This window comes from Cololabis saira, chromosome 9 (genome assembly GCF_033807715.1).
Source record: "Cololabis saira isolate AMF1-May2022 chromosome 9, fColSai1.1, whole genome shotgun sequence".
Classification (NCBI taxonomy): domain Eukaryota; kingdom Metazoa; phylum Chordata; class Actinopteri; order Beloniformes; family Belonidae; genus Cololabis; species Cololabis saira.
In genome coordinates, this window is record NC_084595.1 from 25,505,235 (window position 1) to 25,527,020 (window position 21,786).

At 37.5% G+C, this 21,786-nt stretch overlaps 1 protein-coding gene across 5 annotated transcripts in view; it reads left to right on the forward strand.

Moving 5' to 3' along the window:
• Nucleotides 1-21,786, forward strand: part of LOC133450384 (multiple C2 and transmembrane domain-containing protein 1-like) — a 147,218-nt gene that overhangs the window by 1,400 nt on the left and 124,032 nt on the right. The gene's annotated exons all lie outside the window — the stretch shown is intronic.

Sequence of the window (21,786 nt, forward strand, 5' to 3'; positions counted from 1 at the left end):
ATATGGTATCAATCATTAATATGTGTGCAGACAAGGTTAAAAAAAAAAAAAAAAAAAAAAGTGAAAATCGATTTTACGATTTTCACATTTTAACATCGTTCTAATTACATAATCGCGATTACGATTTAAAATCGATTAATCGAACAGCCCTACTTGCAGGGAGGTTTTGACCAGATAAGACTACAACCCATGCCACTGTAGACCCGTATGTGTTTAACAACACAAGTCAAGGGCACAATATAGTTATACATCCCCTGTGTGGGATCATGGTTACCCGATATTTTACCGATAATCTCTTTTTAATTAGACGCTTTTGCGATCATTCCCAAACAGGCTGTCCACCAGCATCCCTTTGCCTGCTGCAAACTTTTCCTCTAGCGCTTGGACTGTGCCCTGTGGCTTCCCAGTCCACCTGTCACCGTGTCCTTGCCTGGAGACAGAGGCTGAATGCTCAATGGTCCATCACGATTTCCTTTCATGGAAAGTTTTCAATTGGCAATAGTTGTTACGCAAACTTTCAGCAGCTTGAATTCTTGTTTATTCCTTCACAATAGAACACGATGAGTCGGGATGCTCCAGGGGGAACAGAATCAAAATAATATGTCATCTAATGTGAAGTAGACATTCACAAAAATGAAATACAAACTGAAACATCTGAGATGCAACATGACATTTTAATTCTTTAGTAGCATGTTTGGACTCAGGTTGTTGGCCACCTGCAGTCTAATTCTTAATTTACGGTAGGTCCTCTTATTTCAATAAGGATGCTCTGATATAATATTAAGGGGATCATATAGTGAAGTTAGAGCATTTGAAACTCGAGTGCTTTCTGTTTAGGTGGCAACAGCTATTGCACAGCTTTTCATTTTACCCCTTTGTAAGTGCTCCAGACCTGCTGCTCACACTCATCCAGACTGCTGTCTAAAAGTGATTTAGCTTGCCACCACAATCCTCCCCACTCGAGCTGGTAAGAGAGCTCTCCAATAAATCTCATAGAAAAGTGCAGCACACTCAAATGAAGTGGCATAAGCAAGTATTGTTGAATTAATTAGAAATGATCCCACTACTTCATCAAAGTACTTAACAGTAATAAAATACAGAGATCTTACTTGCCAAATAAAACTGTAGCATTCAGCCCTCAGGGTAGATGTTTCCTGTCGTTGCCATTTTGACCCAAGCATTTGGTCGTTATTAGTTTCGCTATGATCATACCTTTTAAAGAAGATAATAGAGGACAAACACTACAGTATTACGTCAAGTGATTGTATAGTAATTTTTCTTTTTGCTAAAAAGAAACACCTGTGATTGCAATCCATTATTTAATGAAGGATGAGAAAAGGGGAGATGAGATTATATGTGCTTTTAAAAGCCTGAGGTGAAATACTGAAATATCATATATTGGTGCAATTTTTAGAATTTGATCAGTAAAATTAAATGTAACACACAGGTATCCATCATCTATACCTGCTTATTCCTATTCAGGGTCACATGGGTCTGCTGGAGCCAATCTCAGCTTTCCTTGGGCCAACGGCATGGGTCCACCCTGGACAGGTTGCAAGTTCACATATAGACAAGCAATCACACATGCTCACACTCACTCCTGTGGGCAATTAGTAATCACCAATTAACTTGACATATGTCCTTCTGGAGGAGGCTGGAGTACCTGGAGAAAACCCTAAGTGTTAGGGAGAACATTGCACAGTCCACACAAAAAGTCCCATACTGGGAGACTTGAACCAGGAACTTTCTTGCTGTGAAGCAACAGTGCTAATCACCAAGCCTTCCCAGGCAGCTAATGTTGGAAAATATTGTAGAAAATCCCAGCCAATTTCACATGCATTATTTTGCATGTGCATGCCACTTCATGACACTAATGTGTGCTGCCCAAACCTTTTTCCAAACTCAAACAGGATTAAAACTCAGTTGGAGTAAATCAGCGTTGTGGGATTGTACAATTTGTCAGTACTAAGATTAAAATGTATAAAGCACCTTGCCTTAATCTTATAACAGAAAAAAGAGAAAAATAAAATGTGGAAACATGAAAGCCATTTCACAAATCTGATTTCATAACAAAGGGATGGGAGGGATTAATGCCAAGCTCTGGAAGAAATTTTATTGAGTCAACACAGGGAAAAAAATGAAAAGAAAAGGAAAGGAAGGAAGTGAAATTTCCTTTTCAAGCTTTTAGTGCAAAGTAGATTATATCGTTTGTGTGTTTATGCCACAGAAAAATGTGAGAGCACCAGCTAAAATAGAAAATCAAGAGAACCCTTTTTCTGATATCAAATGTAATGTCCCTTTGCAACTACTCTATCTCAGTTATCAAAAGTCCATATCATTTGCTGATGATTTAGACACCTTAAATAGGTTTGTATGACTGCTCTCTATGTCAGTCAAACAAGAAATTCAAGATTTAATAAGATTTATAAAACTTTATTTTCTTTTCCAAGACACGGAAAGCTTAGAAGGAACCCTAAGTCACATGACTCTGGTATGAGATCACATCTTTTGCATTTACTAAATTAAATAAGTGCCAGTACACAGATATAAATGAATAAAAAAGCCACTTAATAAATTCATGCAACTTTTACAGTGAAGAGAGTGACTTTTAAACAAAAAAAGCATTGAAAACATATTTCATGCAAATTATTTTCCTTCTTGCAAAAAATGTTCATCGTTAGTTTCTGTGCATTCCTGATTTTCTTTGTTTCGTTTTGTTGTTTTGAACAGTCTAAAAGAAACTATAGTAGTTGCATTGACACAATTACTGTACTGTTGTAGAAATAAACTCAAAATCTTTTCTGTCTTAAGATTGCATTAAAAAACCTACAAAGATGTACAGGTAATACTTATACTGAAAAAAATAAACAGTTATTAAATAAGATGCTTAAAACTAACATATGCAGGCACTGTCACTACTTTTTTAAAATTTTAATTGTGTACCTTGCAATCCCAGTGGCTTAATTACGGCAGCTATTTAACCTGCCTACATATTAATTTGTGAAATGTTTGGACTTATAACAGGCATGGCAGAAAATGGCAGAATTGTATTGTATTAATACAGCTCGGCGTGGTGGGCTACCTCAGGTAAAATAAAGAAAAACTTTATCTCCCTGTGTAACCACAGATGGGTTCATAAAGTGGGACAGTACAATTCCTGTGTGTACTATTTGTTCTAATTTAGTTTTATTTTGAACAATATTCCTGAATATTTTGATGATATTCTGTGACTCACTACTCTGCTCCCAGCTCTGAGTCACGTCCCCTGTCTCTTACCTGCTCATTTTCTTCTACTTAGCTCAAAAGCAGTACTTTAAAATATTTATCAGTCATCAATCAGGGAAGTAGGTTTCTGTGTCAGAGAGACTATAAGCCTCAATGCTAAATATATCCAATATAGAATGTGTGTGGTGGATATTTCTGTTCACATAATCTCACAGATAGGGTGTAATGTTTGGAGGAAACAGCTGTATTTGATAACACTAACCTGGACAAGTACATTATCCTTTCATGTAATCTCCTGATGTAGTATTGCCTTCCTACACTGTCTGAATTAGTCTTGCTTTAAGAATTATTTTCATATTGACTGTTGAATAATCTGTTTTCTAACTTAATTGTCTTAAAATGCACCTAATATTTTTGTGTGAGGAATTGATACGTTATGTAATTATAAACGTCTATCTTGTTTATTGTTTCAATTGATCTAATTCTGTAAAGTTGTAGATGCTATATGCTTATCTGCTCACTAAATGCATAATATGAGAAACCTGATGTCATATATTGTAACTTTAGGGTAATTTTAGTATTTGTACTCATTGAGGTGTTTTTGGATGTCCAGTAAGATAAGTGGCTTACTGGGCTGTGACAATTTGTGTGGTGAGAAAGGCATGGTTGGCACTTCATTTTATGGCCTCAGTGAAACTGTCTTGATAGCAGTGTAAATTATGATTCACTACAGCCTGGTGGACTATCATTTGGAACATACGCTGTTACAGGCACATGATTGATACTGACCTCGAGGCTGCCTGGGCATTGTGACCTGAGAAAAGTAACCAGGATTTTAATCATCGAGGAAATATAACTGAAACCATCCGCAGATACTAACGGGCTGTATATCTCCACTTTGAAATTAAGTGTCTTGGAGTCAGTTTATCCACGTTGAAAATTTGCGATTGACCTACAGGAGAGGTTTCGAGCGCTGTTTAACATTCCAGTCTGTGCAATGTAAGACATTACCGACATCTGTGAATTTAGCAGCCTTGCTGTCTTGATGACCTCATGGTACAGTACAAGCTCTCTTTGCTTCATCTGTTTATAATGTGGAGAAAAGCACTAATAAAAGAAAAATACTACTCAAAGAAGGATAATAATGGATTTTTGAGGCTGGATATATTTTAATCCAAAGTTTTATTCAGATTACTTAAACAACTTCAGCATTATTTAAAAACTAATAGTAAACATTGAAGAGTTTAAAGGACAGGAAAAATAGAGGGGAAAAACCCTCAGAAATAATTTCAGTTCAAAAGCTGGAGACAGTTTATGTAGATCGAATTCAGCCTGAGTATAATTAGTATAACCTCACACTGACAAATGTATTTCTGCAGCAAAATCCCAAACTGTTTTATTTCTGTTCCTCAGCCATAAAAACAAAAAACAAAACAAAAAACAAATGCCCGTACTTCGCAAGTCCTTTTAGGCATACCCTTACATGTATTGTCTGCCTGATTCCAGTGTTGGACTCGGATAATGACACTCCTCCTTGTACATGCTTTCTCAGGACAAATCCTTAGTATATCCCAGGATATCAGAAGAACAGTCCATGTACTGCAAGATATGAACCCTGCACTGCTGAGTACATAACCCCCCAGCATTGTTCTCTTCCGTCTCAGCCAGTTTCATCAAACAGTTTCTTAAAGGCTCTCAAGCATGTGCGCACATTCAGTGCATATTGCCATGTAAACACGGTTAGGCATGAATGAGGACTGCTCACATGTTTTTCTCCAGTGTCCTCTTTCAAAATAAGAGAGGGAATTTTAAGCCCCCAATATCACTTTTAAACCAAATTTAATTAACTATTCAAAGTTAATTAAATGAGACAAGAGGATGTGAGTGTAAATATGTAAAAAAATGCAGACAAGGAAAGTATTTAAACAAGGACTGCTTTAAATAAAATATGCAGATCACAAATAACCCTTCGGGTAAGTCAAAGGGTTGTGTGGGTGGCCAAAACAGAATCTCATGCAAAAGACAGTCCTAACTGCCTGAAAACTCATCCCTCTCAAACAAAATATATTAACTGGCATAAACCCTCTTAGCATGTGTGTCTAAACATAAGTCACCTGTGTGCGTGCAAATGTGCAGAGGCCTTTGACTTTCTGTACCCAATGACTGCCCTTAGGCTTATCAGCTGTGAAAAAAAATGGATGTAAAAAAAGAGTGAACGAAGGAAATCACATTGCTTTTATATTTAAACTGAAGATTATCTGGGTAGGCTTGCAACTACTGGGTCAGGTGATTAACTCATTATCCTCAGGGATGTAGCCATAAGAAGTGATGGTTAGATGAGTGTGGATCTCTTCTTTTGTGGTAGCCTCCCTCTGTTTGAAAGACAATGGTTAACAGATCTCAACGGACATAACATGACCACCAAAAAGAATTCACTTCACCTATGAAGTTAACTGTACAACTGTATGTTTCTCAGCAGTTGAGTATTTTAGCTGGCACTTGTTCAGCTCTCTAGAGAAGCAACTGATCAAGTCTATCAGCTGAGTTTGTTTGTTTATTTAGTTTGTTGAACAGGGATCACATATGGCAGCACTAATCAAGGAAAAGGGGAAAATTTTGCTTTGTACCAGGTTGTAGCTCTCTGGGGTAATTTCCATCTGCAGTCCCAGAGACACATACTGTACACATAAGTAGGACAGCTTGAAGTAGGACAGCAACAGCTCCCGCAACAGTTGCGTCTACCTCAAGTTTGAATGGGAGGGAAAAGTTAGGGACTGCTAGCATCAGGGTGCTACATAACAGCATACTCTCAAAGGCACTCTGACAATCCTGTGACCACAAATCCTGTAAACATTGAGGACTGGGGATGTGAGTAAGGGGTACTGTAACTGTAACATATATGGATTTTTGCATGTGTGACCACCATAGACTGCATAAAACAATAGATGAAGCATTAGGTCCCATGACCTATTGATTTGTGAAAAGTAGTTTTGAAGCCTATCTTTCTTTGTGTGGGGCACAGCCATGTTACTAGATCCATATAAATCTCAATCCAAACTTTAAATGGTTAGTGCTTGGTGAACACACAGGCAGGGAAAATGTCAGGAGTGTCACAGGTTTCAAATATGGTGGACGGACAGCTCAGCCTTCTCTGCCTCAAGGAATTTATGTGAAGGGACATTTTATTCAGTCTGAAGGTTTAGTTGTTTTGCTTTTTCTTCAGGAAATGACACTGAATGTGTTCTCTCCTATAACAGTAGCAGCACACCTGCACTTCCTTTGTAAGCAAACCTACAGTTGTCTGTAGAACCACAACCTTATGTGGGGCTTCAGACACTGTAAGGGCCAGTAAGGGCCTGATTAGGTAATGATTAATAATTTAGTTAAAACAGTTAAAAATGATAATGATAATAATGATTAATGATAATTTCATTATAATTCATAAGGTTTACATTCGACTAAAATTCATAATTTAGACAACATGATAAAGTCTTTTCTATGTTTTCTATGTTTTGTATTCTAGGTTGTGATGTCATTGTAATTTTGTGACTGTGGTTTGATGTAAGGAGAAGTTAAGTTTCACTTTCGGTTTGAATCAGAAAAATGATGGAAGCAACACAGTCTTTTGACCGTGCGTTGGACTTGTAATTTACTTTAATCTTTTCAAGTAAACTTTTAAAAGCCAAGGAAAGTTGTCATGTCTCATCGCTCGTGTCCAAAACAGTGTTTTTGTGGACTGACTCAAAAGGTGGTACAAATAAGAGTGAACAGAGTGCCACTACAGACACATTAGCATTACTGCAAAAACCGCCTACTCTTAAAATAAGGGTAATATTCTTGAATTCAGTTGAAACTGTCAAAAATATCTCTGCTGATGGCGTAAGAACATTTTCTTGACTAGAGTCCTAATTTTCTTAGCTTTTTTGGAAGTGTTGGGACAGAAACATGCTTTGGTGCATGAGAACATACTTATCAGCGAACACTACTGAATCATTTACTGAAGTGACTTTCTGTTCATTTAAATAAACAATGCAACATTCATACATTTTTTAAATGCTTCTTAGAAGTGATTGGAAATCAATTGCTATGCCATTTCACCATTTATCAAAGAGAGTAGCCTTCTCCCTAAAGAAGTCAGCATTAGACTGGTCTGGGGAATTGCCATCATCCCAGGACATTTGGTGAAAGGCTCATGAAACCTTCGTGAAGCATGAAGCACACACACACACAGGAGCAGCTTGAAGTTTATCATAGTCCTGGCTGTTGCTAAGTGGCAATGGTGCCAACATCTTGGGCTTTTCCTATAAGCTGGAATTGCAGCAATGTTGGCCAGACCTCCATAGGCCATTTGAGAACTGTTGCCAGACTCTAAAATGCACTGAAGAAAGCATCTACTTCTATTTATTATATTATGATAATGATTTATTATTATGATGTGTCTGTTGTGTGCATGCAGGGGAGTGGGGTTTGTGTGAGGGGTGGGGGCTTGTGGGCCCTGTTTTTACTTTTTAAATTGTAAAATTTTTAAACATGTAAAGCACTTTGTGCTACATATATGTCGGAAAGTATTTTAAAAATAAAGTTTGATTGATTGATTGACTGATACATATATATTTTTATATATATGTATATATACACACAGTACAGACCAAAAGTTTGGACACACCTTCTCATTGAAACACATGGGGAAGTGTGTGTGTGTGTGTGTGTGTGTGTGTGTGTGTGTGTGTGTGTATGTGTGTACAGTATATATATATATATATATATATATATATATATATATATATATATATATATATATATATATATATATATATATATATATATATATATATATATATATATATATATATATCAGTGAGGTTTTTGTATAATTTGAGCTTGATAAGTAAGTTTACTTTATAATGGTTCCAAACAAAGCATCTATATGTTTCTATCAGTAAGTGTCTCTCTAACCTCCAGCCCTTAGTGTTAGAGTTTAGGATACCTGTTATGACTGATTTTGTAAGGTAGAGTGACGAGATAAAAGACAGAACAAATAAAAGTAAACAGAGGCAGATAGACATCAAAATGGTTCTTCCAGATTTAAAAAATAAAATAAAAGAACAATGACAACAAAAGGTGACCAAAGGCTGTGGGATATTTTTTCATGCCTATCATGCTAATCAAACACAGATTATTTGCAACTCAATGTAGGCCCCACTTCCTTTGTGGTTAGTGTATATATTGAATATTTGCAAATGAGGTTTCCTGTAGCATAGCTGAAGCTGCCCCTGGTGTTGCCGAGTCACAAGTGGTGCTGTTGTCTGTTAAGGTCAATATAGTATCTCCGTTTGGGATCAGATATTCTGCATATTAAAGCCTCCTGCTGCCCTTCCAGCCTTAACTCTGTTAGTATTGTCTGATTCCTTTAGTCTGCATGTTGTCAAATAAAGATGCAGGCCATAATTATACCACTCAGTAATTCCAAATGATGTGATGTAGTTGTTGTTGCACAAATCAACTATCTCAAAATGTCCTATTTTTATTAATATAGCATTCATTGTTTGTGTCATTTGGAGCTTAGACTGTTGTTCATAAACTGAATTAGGTGGAAAGTAAATTGATTACCAAAGTTGGCCAAAAAACTAAGCCAAATAGCCAATATTTGTACATACATACAGTGGGCTCACATTATACTTCAAGCTTTTGCTGCTCTGGAGTTAGTAGATCACAGGCTTCTTTGTTAACACAAATCTTGTCGATCGGCAGCATTTCAAATGGAGGACAACGTGATTTTATGTCACTTGGGATGCCTGGGAAGTTGATGTAATCGTCTGAAAAGCTTTATTTATTGATCTAGACAAAGAGCCCAAAGACTGAAACAAAGACAGGAAGGGTGGTACAACAGTAATAGTTTCAAAGAGGACTCAATTGAAAATTTTAAAGATAATTTCCATTCTGCCCAGTAGTTTTTGCCCAGTTTCGGGGAATTTGATAAAAGAAGAAAGTGATCCAAAATTTCTATAAGTAATGATAACTTTTGAAAGGAGGTTGTAAATACTGTTTCAGTTTAAGCGGGTGGCACAATCCACACCACAACTACGTTACAATAAAAATGACGGTATTGTTGAAATCACCTTTAGAATGATTTGTTAAATGATAAAAGCACTGACATCAATACTTCCCTTCTGCAGTGCAAAATGAATTGCAACAATAAAGTAGCACTAAACAAATTCAAGGAAGTACATGTTTTCTTGCTGGTGCAAGCCAACAATGGATGTTAGCTGGATGGGATTTATATGTTAATGATTGCTGCATTTTATATGTTCTGTTGGTCAATTTATGTGCTTCATTATAATTTTTTATAACAGTCATGGTTTGGCTTCCAGGATCCCACCTCACCACTCAGCACAGATAATGGCTGCATTGATATATGTGGAGCAATGAGAAACAGCTTATCAACCTGTCCTCATTCTTAGACTCAGCGCCTTCAGGTGGATGCTGGGATGTTGGAATTTCCTGAGCAGCAGCAGCAGCCAGCTCTTGGTTTTTGTACATTAGTTAGTGATGCATATATGGGCACAGTTTTGCTCCTTTATAGACCAATGAGCTTAGCGGGCGTAATTAGAGTGAACCATAATGTAGGCGTGACATATTTTTAAGATCTCTGCCGTAATTAGCTCATGAGTGTATTTGACTGATATTTTGTGGAACGTTGAGTAAAGATGATTTTGGCTGTTTTTTTACGCCTCGTCAGATAGTGTGCCTCACTAAAAAGCTGTGATGATCAAAGCATGCTGTAAGTCTCACTCAGTAGTTAGCTGGGGATAAAGACACAGCAGTTGTGAAAGGAAAGAAAGCCTGCTGATCTTGTAATGCCGTTGTGCATTTACGTTAAGGGAGATTACAGTGTTGCTACTTGAACTTTGACAGCATGATCCGATGTGCTGAGACTGATATCAGACCAACATATTTAGATTGATTCTTGACATTTTTGGTACTCAAAACATTATTACTTTTTTTTAATAGATTTACCTTTGTGCTTCCTGTATTCCTGCGACACAGCGAGTTGCTCTGTAGCTTGCCAGTTACATATTTAGACTTTAATGTAATATTACACTCCTCTGTTTTTATCCATTTATCATTTTTGATTTGACCTTTAAACACTTTGGTTTCCAAGTAAAGTAAGATAAATTGCAGCTCGCATCTCAGGCATTAGTCCAAACCTGGAAGCTCAATGTGAATAAAATATGGGTGTTCTTCCAGTGGTTGTCTGCGTGAAGCTTTATGATTGATATGCTTTTTTTCATCACTTTCACTGCACACTTTGGGACATGAGCATTGTTACATTAGAAACACGTTTTCAACCTAAGAGAAAAAAAACAGACAGCAGCATCTAACAATTGCATCTATGAGCAGTGTCAGTTTTTACTGGCATTCCTGATCTGGACTTGTGATTTTGATGTTTCTTGGAAGGGACTTGGTGCCATCTACTGGTTCAAGCTGATGTGGCTTCCCAGGGAGAGGAGGTGAATCCGAGAAGACTTTTGGGAAATGATTAGGAAAGATTTCATTTCAACTGGTTCTGGGTCTGTTATACTGATAACAAACCAAGACTTCTATTTATGCTGTAGTAATTCTGCATGCTCCAATACATAAATAAATGATTATTTAAAAATGGCCCTGCAATGGACTGACGACCTGTCTAGGTTGTACCCCTGTCTTTCACCACAGAGAGTGAGGATAGGCTCCAGGAGATCCCTTAGATCCTAAATAGGGATAAGCAAGTATAGAAAATAGATGTTCAGCTGGATAATTAAAAATAAAACCAAAACACACACACCTGTAGCATAACTTTAGGAAGGCTATGTCCAAATTTTACATAGTTTGGCATCTGTGACCGATACTTTAAACCCAGTTGTCACTGTGTTTGCTTATTTTTATATATATATGTTTTATTAGTTACAGTTCTACGTTTCTTTTTCTTCTTCACTTTGTTGTTACTGTATAGAACCCATAGTTCAATCTTTATTACTGACTCATATCAAAAATACTACTGTAACATATGAGTCTGTGTTAAGTCTGGATCAGTATCGAATTGTGGGTAAACAGCAACACAGGGAAAGAATCAGCACCACAGCTTCTGCTCTTCCTTATTTCTCATCCTTCTCATACCAACAACAAAATAAAACAATGAAAACAGACTACTGGTAACTTCTATTTCGTCTATGTGATTGACGCAAAAAGAAAACCTCAGACCCAAAATCAAAACATCAAAATAACATAATACAAACACAATAGTTTGACCAACTAGTAAACTTGGGCCAATCATGTTATATATTCTTTCAATTACAAACCAAAATAAATCTCATCTTATACTATTACCTGTATTTTGTAACTTGAAAGTCTCACATTTCTGAAAAGTCTTGCCCTTCATTGCAAGTTCAGTTTGCAACCCTCTTTTTGAAAACTTAGTGAGTGATATTTTCTGTAGGTTTGAGGAGACTGAGATGATTATAGATTGATGCGTGTTAAGACTTTTATCCATGAGAAATGAATGGTAACGTAGGCGTGTGGAAACGTCTGAAAACATTTTGTTCTTCCATGTGAAATGTTGAATCGTGACTCAGAATCAAAGAGTTCATATTGAAAAGCATGAGAACTGCATCAACTCCAGAGGGAGTAGGAGGTGAGAGGGAATACTAATTTGGGAAGACATATTTGGATGATACCTTGACGATTTCAAAAAAGCCCTACTATAATTACTGTTACCACTAACAAGTCCTGTTGTATATCACATTAATGCACACTGAAGCATCAACACATTGGTATGCTGGAGATTGTTATTTATTGAAGAGTTTTGGCATCAGGAGAAATGAACATCATTTGTGGACTTGGTGTCAGTCCTCATTGTTCAATCTTTGCCACCAGGACCACTTGCCAGGAGTGAAGAGGTCACTGAGATAGGTTTTCATGTTCTGCATGGTGTCCAGTTGTCCAACTTCTGGGTCTTGCTTTCTTTTTTGCTTTCTTTTTTTCTTTGATACATCAGGTCCTGAGCCACGTTGTTTTTCAGTTACCATTATGTCCTGTAGTTTTTCTTTGTTAGGGTTCCTTGTCATTCCCTGCTTGTCCATCCAATCCGTCCCTTTGTCTTCCAGAAGGAAAGCCTCTTCATCTTCCTTGTTATCTTCCACAAAAGCTTCCATCTCACATCTTTTTCCCCTGGTCTCAAAGTTTAGATAGGAGAGATTCCGGGTGCTTTCCTCGTCTGCTGATTTCATCATCAGTGGGCCAGCCTTAGAGACGCTGGGAGCATCAAACAAGAACTCAGTGTCTGCTAACTCACATTTTGGGGATTTTTTGATGGTCTCACTTGTCCCGGATTGTGTATCGGCCCCGGATTGTGTATCGGTCCCGGATTGTGTATCGGTCCCGGATTGTGTATCGGAGGAGCTACAGCTCAACCTCATTGGTGATATTTGTTTCATCAGTTCTTTCACGTCTAGTCTTAGCAAAACCAGTTCTGTGTCACATTCTTGCTCAAATAAGGAGTAATGTTGAAGATTCTCTCTTGCATCTCCCACCGCTGGTTCTGTCAACTCTTCCTTCAGCCAAGCTGCCATCTCTTTTCTTAGCTCGTGGTTCATTGCAAGTAATTCTGCACGCATTTCTGTTATTTGCTTCTCCACCTGTCTTTTCACAATTTTAGTGATCAACATGATGTAGAATCTCCTGTCAAGTGCTGCCTGGTGTCTCCCCCTGATAACCATGAAGACAAATGTCACTAATGAAGTACCTCAACTCTCTGACTCTATGCTGCAAGTCATTGTTTGTCAAATGATGTCACAATGATTAACAAGAAACATAGTAAAGTTTAAGCTAACAGAACAATGATCCAAACCAAAAAAAACTAAAAAAACTTTTGCCTGCCAAAATATATATAATTACATATTTATAAGAAAGAACTGTACCTGGGGGGACACAGCCGGAAATACGCCCTTCTTCCAGGATTTGCTTGATTCTGTGAGGAGGGGAGGAAAAGACATAAAAATAAAAATACCGTCTGACTGTAAGGTTTCCTTTTTTATTTCACACGAACCTGAAAAATCCCAGTAGTATTTAAACTTAATTCCAAGCCATGTGAAGCCCTTACAGCAAACTATTCACACATCCTATATATATATATATATATATATATATATATATATATATATATATATATATATATATATATATATATATATATATATATATATTAAAATACATTAAATTAAGGTCAAAGTTTGTTTTTCTAAGAGTACATAAAGAAGACCCATTTTAATTTGACCACAATAACAATTCATTAACAAATATTTTGAAAACAGGTCAGCTCACGTGCATTATTCAGTTTCACACCACTTTAGTACACACTACTCTCTTCACATAAGCATTAACATATCAGAAACCTTTGCAAAGTCATTTACCAAAAAACTGACTTACCATAGCAAAGAAGTGTATATTTCTTATAAATGCTGTGTATCAGTTCACTCTCTTGATTTCAGTTTTTTTTTTTGTGCACATATGAAATTTACAGAGCTTGACAATGTCAGCAGAACTTCGTTGCCAGGCAACTGAATACAGTTAAGAATCCCAAATCATAACATACAGTATAAGGATTCCAAAGTTATTTCCATATTTGTTTATTTTTAATAAGGCTTTCATTGTTATTCGGTTGCCGTCATGTTTGATTGATTCTGTTTCGTGACCTCTTTACGTCAGGATGACGCTGCTGTGTGAAGAACTGATATAGCTGGTCACATAACAGTTACAGAAACAAAATGGCTTTCTTTTCTCTGATGGTCTTTTCTTTCCCGTTTGTCAAAACCTTCGAATAATATAATGTCCAGCTTACTTTTTTTCTTTGACATCATGCAAAATATAGTAAGATAAGACAAAGATATAAAGACATAACAAAACACAACAAAAAAGAGACCAGTGAAAAGGTTTATTTTAATACATTTAATAATAAATAATAATAAATAAAATAAAATGAATTAAAAGAAGATAAATATTGTTGCCTGTACTTCTGATCTCATGATCTTTGCTCCAATATCTTTTATTTATTTATCCATTTAAGCAGTCAAGTAAAACACTGAATGTTGATGACAGATGCTAAATGTATACATAAATGAAGACATGTTTGAGCCCACATATATTTGTTGAACTTCAAAAAGGTCGTGATGGATTGAAGGTTCACAAGTCCTGCAACTGGAGGACATTGAGATTTGTAACTCTTGAACTTCTTGGATGTAAGCACTCCCACCCCAAACAAGATATGAAAAAGTGATGCGTGGATAGTGGATGTAGGAGGTGGGACTGACGCTGCAGATTTGGGATCCCAAATGGATCAAAGCCAAAGCTCAATTTTCTGCAAATATGCTACAGTATCTTGTTCCGGCTGATAACTTTTCACAGTAATTATGATTTGATTGTTCGCTTGTTTTCTTCTCTTATGACTTGTATTCTTTTAAATTGTTGTTTATTAGCCAGCAGCATTACCACCATAGCTAACATTTCAACGGGGACTCTCAGGACATAATTGGAGTGCTAAGTTGTGATGGCTTAAGTTTGGAATTCCATGTGCTTTTTCATGTTTTGACCCTGAATTTCACCTCATCACTGTACTGAATGCTATCCAGAGTATTCAGTAGCATTCATTGTTGTCAAAAATTCGATGAAAACTAAAAATATGTTTTTCTTTCCAATTTTGTCTTAAACACTATTTTCTTGAAAAAATAATAGACTTTGAGCATTGCAAATAGAGTTACTAATTGAGAACAAATGTAGCATGTAACTTTTGTTTTCATTATGACTGAATATTTACATTTTTAATGAATTAAAGAATGTTTGCGATAGTTGACCTTTTGCCCGAATGTGATATGGCGTGCCAGGCAGATTTGTTTCCATATCCCAGTCAGGAGATCTGCTCTGTGCTGAAGTCTGTAGTGCCAACAGGTGGCTGCCATTTTAAAGTTATGGTTATGACCACAGGCCATAGGCTCTATAAAAAGGCCTGTCACTCCACAACATTGCTTTTCAGCTCACTTCATTATTTTGCTGATTCTGAGGCATACAGCACACCTTGTGGATTTATTGTGTTCAAGGCTGTGCACTTGTTTATTATGGTGGGTGGGAAGTTTTATGACCTCAAATTGCAATGCTGCAAATGTGTGTGCTCCTGGTGTGCTCTCTGTCGTCCTCTGAATCACTTAGGGAAGCATTCTCGCTCACATTTGTGTGCACATCTGCTGTGGACACACTGGCTGAGACAGCAGGCGCAATTGAAAATACAAAAATACACATGGCACTCGTGTTGAGGGAGACATACACAGATCGTCTGCAGTCATTTGCTGTCATATGAGCTGTACTTCTGTGAGAGACGCTGGAGTGTTTGCACTAATTAAGGGTGAGTTTTATATCACAATGGATTGCACAATTTATCTCATGCTACATTTAACCATTATATTGCACTGTGTGCAGATAATACTTTCAAGTGAATTAATTAAATAATTAACTTCCGCAAAATACAGAAGTCAAGGCGTGATGAGTTCGGTTCTTTTTCATCTTCAACACACTTTAAAGAACTTTGTGTCTGCTAGTGAATTATGCTGTTTTCAATCAGATTTATGATATGATTTCAGTGACTCATTAGAAACCATCCGCTCGGCTCAATGGTCTTTTGTTTAATGACCTTTCGTGCAAAGTCATGGGTCTTTTGGCTAGGGTGTCGCTAGGGTGTTGGCAGGGTGTCAACCCTCTAGGATCATGCAGCATGTGATTCTGTTTGTGTGTGGGTGTTACTGAACTGTATCACTCTGTATTTTCTGCTCTTTTAATGCAAGGGAAACAGCATTTGCTGCTGTATGTGCATTCATATAAGTTCTTTCTCATCAAGAGAAATATCAGTTTTGTCTTCTGAATGCACAAAATAGATCAAAAGAGAGAGAGAGACAAAAACTTCTTTCTTTCTTTCTGAGTTATTGGTAACATTCTTCCTTGCCCATCAGGCTAAATCACAATATAGTATTAATTCAAAAAGGAATTTTGTCTGCTGACCTATTTACCCAGCTACCCACAGTCTCAGTGCCGAGCTTAAATCAAATTTGATTTGGCAAAGTGAAGACGGATAACAGCGTGAGTACCTCTGAGTTGTATTATTTGATGCTTGGAAACAAAGATAACTATTGAATTTCCTGAGTAGCTACAGATGAACCTTTAATTTACTTTCTCACTCTAACAATCTTTCATTTTATGTGCATCTTTTCATGTTTTGCTGTCACCATAACCCTTGAGTGGAGTAGAAAGCAAAGAAAACCACCAGCCCTGAAATTATCCAATTTAACGTCTGATTTAGTTGTCAGTTTGAAATCAGTTTGAGTTATAAAGATATGGTTAAAACTGGCACTTGTAATTTCAGATGTTGACTTGATTTTGTGCATTTTTTTTCATCCGGTGAAATGATCCTATGGATTCATTGGATCTCTTTACTCCATATAAACAAATATGCCAGTGTAACAGGGTCCCATTGTCTTTTTTTTCCCTTCTGCATATATGTCAATGGTTAATACTAAATTTGTTAATCCCAAAATGGGAAACATTTTAGATTAAAGATGTACAGAAAAAATGGCAGTCTGAGATGGTTTAGAGCCAGACCTCTGCTATTTATACTGCTATTTATGAAAACAGTCACCTACGTTTGAGACCTTTGCACAGTATATTGAACAATTATCCATGGTATGTGTATATTGAATAACAAGTATATTTAGAACACTTTAATTCAGTTTAACCAATTATCTCAATTTCAGATCTTGTGTTTTCCATCGAGGACAAAAACACCATTGACCAATAACTTTACGTTGTTTTTTTTCCACATTGGGGATGTTGAGACTCTTCATAGGCAATCTTAACAGAAACAGAAACTAAGCACATGCTAAACTAAGCAATATCAAGGACTGATTGAGGAGGAGGGAGAAAGCTAGACAAAGACAGGGACAAAAGTATGCAGAGGTCATGAATCCATGTATAGATCCAGGGAACGCAGAGATTCTCCCTGGAGGGAGTGTGTTGTGTCTGGCCTGGTTCCCAGTGTGTTGTAGCCTCCACTGTTGGCTGCCATTGGCGTTACTCTGCTCTAAGTCAGCTTCACTGGCCTTTGTACATCCCTGCCTCCCTTTATGGCTCTACTGTTCTGGCTTTGGGCTCTTGTCTGTTTCTCTACGCCCCTTTTAACTTTAATTTAATTTAGTTGTGAACATTTTTTTCCTTTCTTCATGTCCTTGTTCTGTTGACCTTTCTTTTCTGTTTAGCAAAGTTGACTTGTTATTCATCTTTTCGGACTGAGGACATTTTAATGGAAACATCATGGTGACGCCTTTGTTTTTAGGGAATAAATATATACTGAAGTTAGCACGTTTTATACTGAATCATTGTTTTGAAATAAGAACCAATTTTGAATAATATTTGACCCTAAAATGAGAAATTCAATCAAGTCCTATGATTAGGTAAATATTTATACCACTGGTGAACATGCAAAGGGGTCAAAGACTCCGATATACAAAATACAAGCACTCATATCTTGATAAAAAATTGGGGCCAACAAAGTTGTTAAATGTTATTGTTTTTAGTCATGAAGATGAGAAGGGAGTTGGCAAAAAAGAATTGATGACACTAATGTAGAAGTTGTTCCATTAGCGGAACATATCAGAGCAGGGCCCTTTGCAGCTAAATACCTGTCTCATTGTCATAGCCTACACATGCCCAACAACGGGACTTTCAACCATTACCAGATGTAAGAGCAGAACATTAGAGCTTATTAGAGATTGTGAAAGATAATTCTCAAATTTTTTTAAATAATAAAATTTTTCGGAATAATTATGTTTACTTGCAGCAGGGTAAGATATAATTTAATGTCCGCCCCTATGACTCGCATTTGATTGTATTTATCAGCACCACAGATAACGGAAACCCACTTCATATAATGATATAAAATGACAAAGTCCAACAAACCACAAGAACAACAAAAACAGCCTAATAAAACGAATACATTTCAGACATTGTAGGAGTTCAGCACCACGGATAGCCACCAGATCAATCTGAAATCACCATCTCACATCCACTTCAACTAATGACAGTAGTGTAGTAACATTGGCACGGCGGCCCATAAATTCACAAAAAAGTTCAAATTCAATTTGAAGTATTGTGGCCTACTCACCACTACTTGAAGGTACTCGGCGAGCCTTGCGCTCCGCAAACTCGCCCGGGGGCCCGGGGATGAATCGCTGCTAACAACGTCGGGACCACAGTCACAGGAGGAGGATTAGGGTGAACAAAATATGCGTCTAGTTTGGGCAATTTGGCTATTTCCTACTCCCTTTTTTCTTTTTCTTTGCGTTTTATGGCTCCACTTTGACCACTTGACAAGTAATCGATGATAACGTATGACGTTGATAGACGGCTGTTGATAACGAATGATTTGACCCAAAATACATTTGGAGATTATACTTGTAATTTTGGTTTTAATGTTAACTGTGAGTGTGAAAATCTCAGCACAAAATGTTATACAATGCTTTATACCTAATAAGAACCAAGTGGTGCCACAAAAAAAAAAGAAAAGGCCGGGGGAGTACAGTCCCCCCTGAAGCCCCGCGCGTGAGTTGTTCCAACTTGTACCACAAATCTCGTGGTAAGCTCCTGTTGTGATAGCAGTTAATTGATCCTTTTTAAATTGTATGTGGAACCTAACATCAGTACCTGCTGGACATTTGTTTAATTGATTATTGATTTGAATTCTTGAGGAAATGTCAAAAGTTTGCGAGAAGCCATGGTGCACGTAAAATCTATTTTTATATCTTGTCGTCAGCTCTCCCTGCCTGTCTCTCTCTTTTCACCTCCCTGTCCATCTGTCTGCTCGTCTGACACGGGGTAACTGCCAGCGACGGAGCCTGTATTTTTTTCCCCATTTTCTGTGTTGGTAACACTGCAGGGCTCGTGAAGAGATTTGCAGATGCTTTGGGAAGCTTTAGACAGCTCTACTATCAGTTACGTCATGCAGAGTTAACATCTGAAATGTTTAGTGAGTATGTGTGTGCGTATTTGTGTGCATATGCTTTTGCTTAACGGATGTTATTCTGTGGAGGTTTGTGTTTGCTCTGTGATGTGTGGTGAGTGGTGAGCAGACAGATGGTGCACACTCCAGGGTTCAGTGGTGCAGACATAGCAGCCATGGAAGATTCAAAGAAGGATGAATATAAATCATTAGTCTATTTGCTTGTAGCATTTCTGGATTGTACATAATTTTTTTGTGCATGAGGGTGAGGAGACCTGAATAAACCTTACATATTTCCTAAGGGAACATAATTGTCTGTAAGGATTTGTAGGTCAAGACCAGTGTCAGCAAATAATTATATTTACATGAGCAAGAACATTAGAACCTCATTATGTATATGTTCACAAAATGTACATGAAGATGCACTATATTTACATGAAAATATAAAAACATACAAGTGCAGGCTTATATTGTTTTGTTATTTTTCTTACTCTTTGAATTGCCTCTGAAAAGTAGGCATTTTGAGATTAGGCCATTGCATTGTGACAGTAGAAATTCTTTGGTTGTAGTTTTAGACTTTTATTCTTTCTTATGAGACCTCTGTTAAACCCTCAGCTGTTTCTCTGTCACACTCTGTGACAATATAGGCAGATTCTGTTGGTTAGAAATCTGGAAGTGTTAAGGCTTACTGATTGACACACTGAGCAAGGCTAATACAACAGCACACATAAAAAGAAACGGCTATTGTGTCTTGCCATCTTGACTCTTTAGTAATATAAGTTAAAGCATACACTCTCTCCTCAAAGGAACACACTCTCACTGTGCTTTGTTGGAGTTTTTATGTGACTCTGCAGAACTGTCGGGGGAAGGAAACTGAGTGGCACCTCCCTGCTGCTGAGGGAGCAGCTCTGTCTGGCTTGGCAGTTACCCTGCTTCCAAAATGCAAAGGGATCAGAAAGATGTGAAACATTAATTTACTCCCTATTGCCCTATACTCCCAAATTGCATTTTCTTTCTTTTAATTGTACAATCAGGCTATTAGGACTGGCGACCTGTCCAGGGTGTAACCCCTGCCTCTCGCCTGAAATTAGCTGGGATAGGCTCCAGCAGACCCCCGTGACCCTGCAAAGAATAAAGCGGGTATAGATAATGGATGGATGGATGGCTATTAGTTTTACATTCCCATTGCTCACCTTTGTGCATCAATTTTGGCCCTCCTGCTGCTCATATCTGTCCCTAATTTTTCTATTGTAGATTCTGAGTGTTGCTCTCAAATGTTTTCATTTGTAGTGTTTTTTATCTCTACCATCTAAATTTTCTTCTTCCTCACTGCTGTCTGGATTACTTTCCAGTCATTGAAACTGAATAAATTTTCTTACTATTTTATTGCAGCTCCTTAACGCTTCACCTTATTAAAAGATTTGTGTCATTTGGGTTGTGGTGGACTTTTTTTTTTTTTTCCCTTTTTTGTTTCCCTCAGGATCACACGTGCTTTCGTGGACTATTGGCTCTTGCTGAGAACACACTTTTTTTCTGATCAAGAAATACCTAGAAACTATTTTTTTTTTAGTTTTGCTTTTTAATTAAGTACAAGAGGATACTGCAGTCATCTAGGCATCTCATTAGTACCTCAGCCGCCTCGCTTAGCGCCATAGATGTCTACAACTGAATCATCTGCATATAGCTGGCAACTGGCTGCTAGGCAACCTAAGGGCAAGCCATTTATTTAAAGACTGGATAACAGCGGACCAAATATTGAACCTTGGGGTATTTCCATTTTGTTGTGAAAAAAAGATGATTTTTTTCATTAACTGTTCAGTTCTGTTGTTTTGGATGAAGGATGAAGGTGTTGATTTGCTTCAAGATTGTTGATGAACTGTGCCGATACAATATTATCTAGTAACTTTTATAGAACAGATCAAATAGAAAAAGGGCGGTATTTAAAAAGTTCTTCATAATTTCCTGCTTTAAAAGCCTGCATGATTAATCTCCCGTGATAATGTCTTTACCCAATCTTGTAATTACTGTATGCTAATGATTCCTAATGTACTGATAACTGAATGCCCTCGCTTGGAAGTTGTAGCCAACTCGTGCTACCGGGGTAACAGGACAGGAATGAGGACACGTGGGTTGGTAGAGACATGGTGGACTTTATTGGTCACTGTTCGTCCGATATGTATGCACAAACACACACACAGCAGCCGTCGTGTCAGACTCTCCGGCGGCTCCGTTTCCCACCCTCTGTCTCCAGGGCCCGCACACTACTGAAGTACACAGGCAGGTAGAGAGATTGATTAGACACACCTGTGCACAATCAGCTGTTCCAAACTGCGTCACCTGTGCGCTGGTCCCTCTCTCCCCTGCAGACCACGCCCCAATCCTGCACCCTGCCACAGAAATCAATGAAGAAAAAAATGTCTGCCAAATGTGTGAATGGATGTAAATTACTTTCATTAAATATTACCTTAAATTCAGTCTGTTTTTTTATCCAC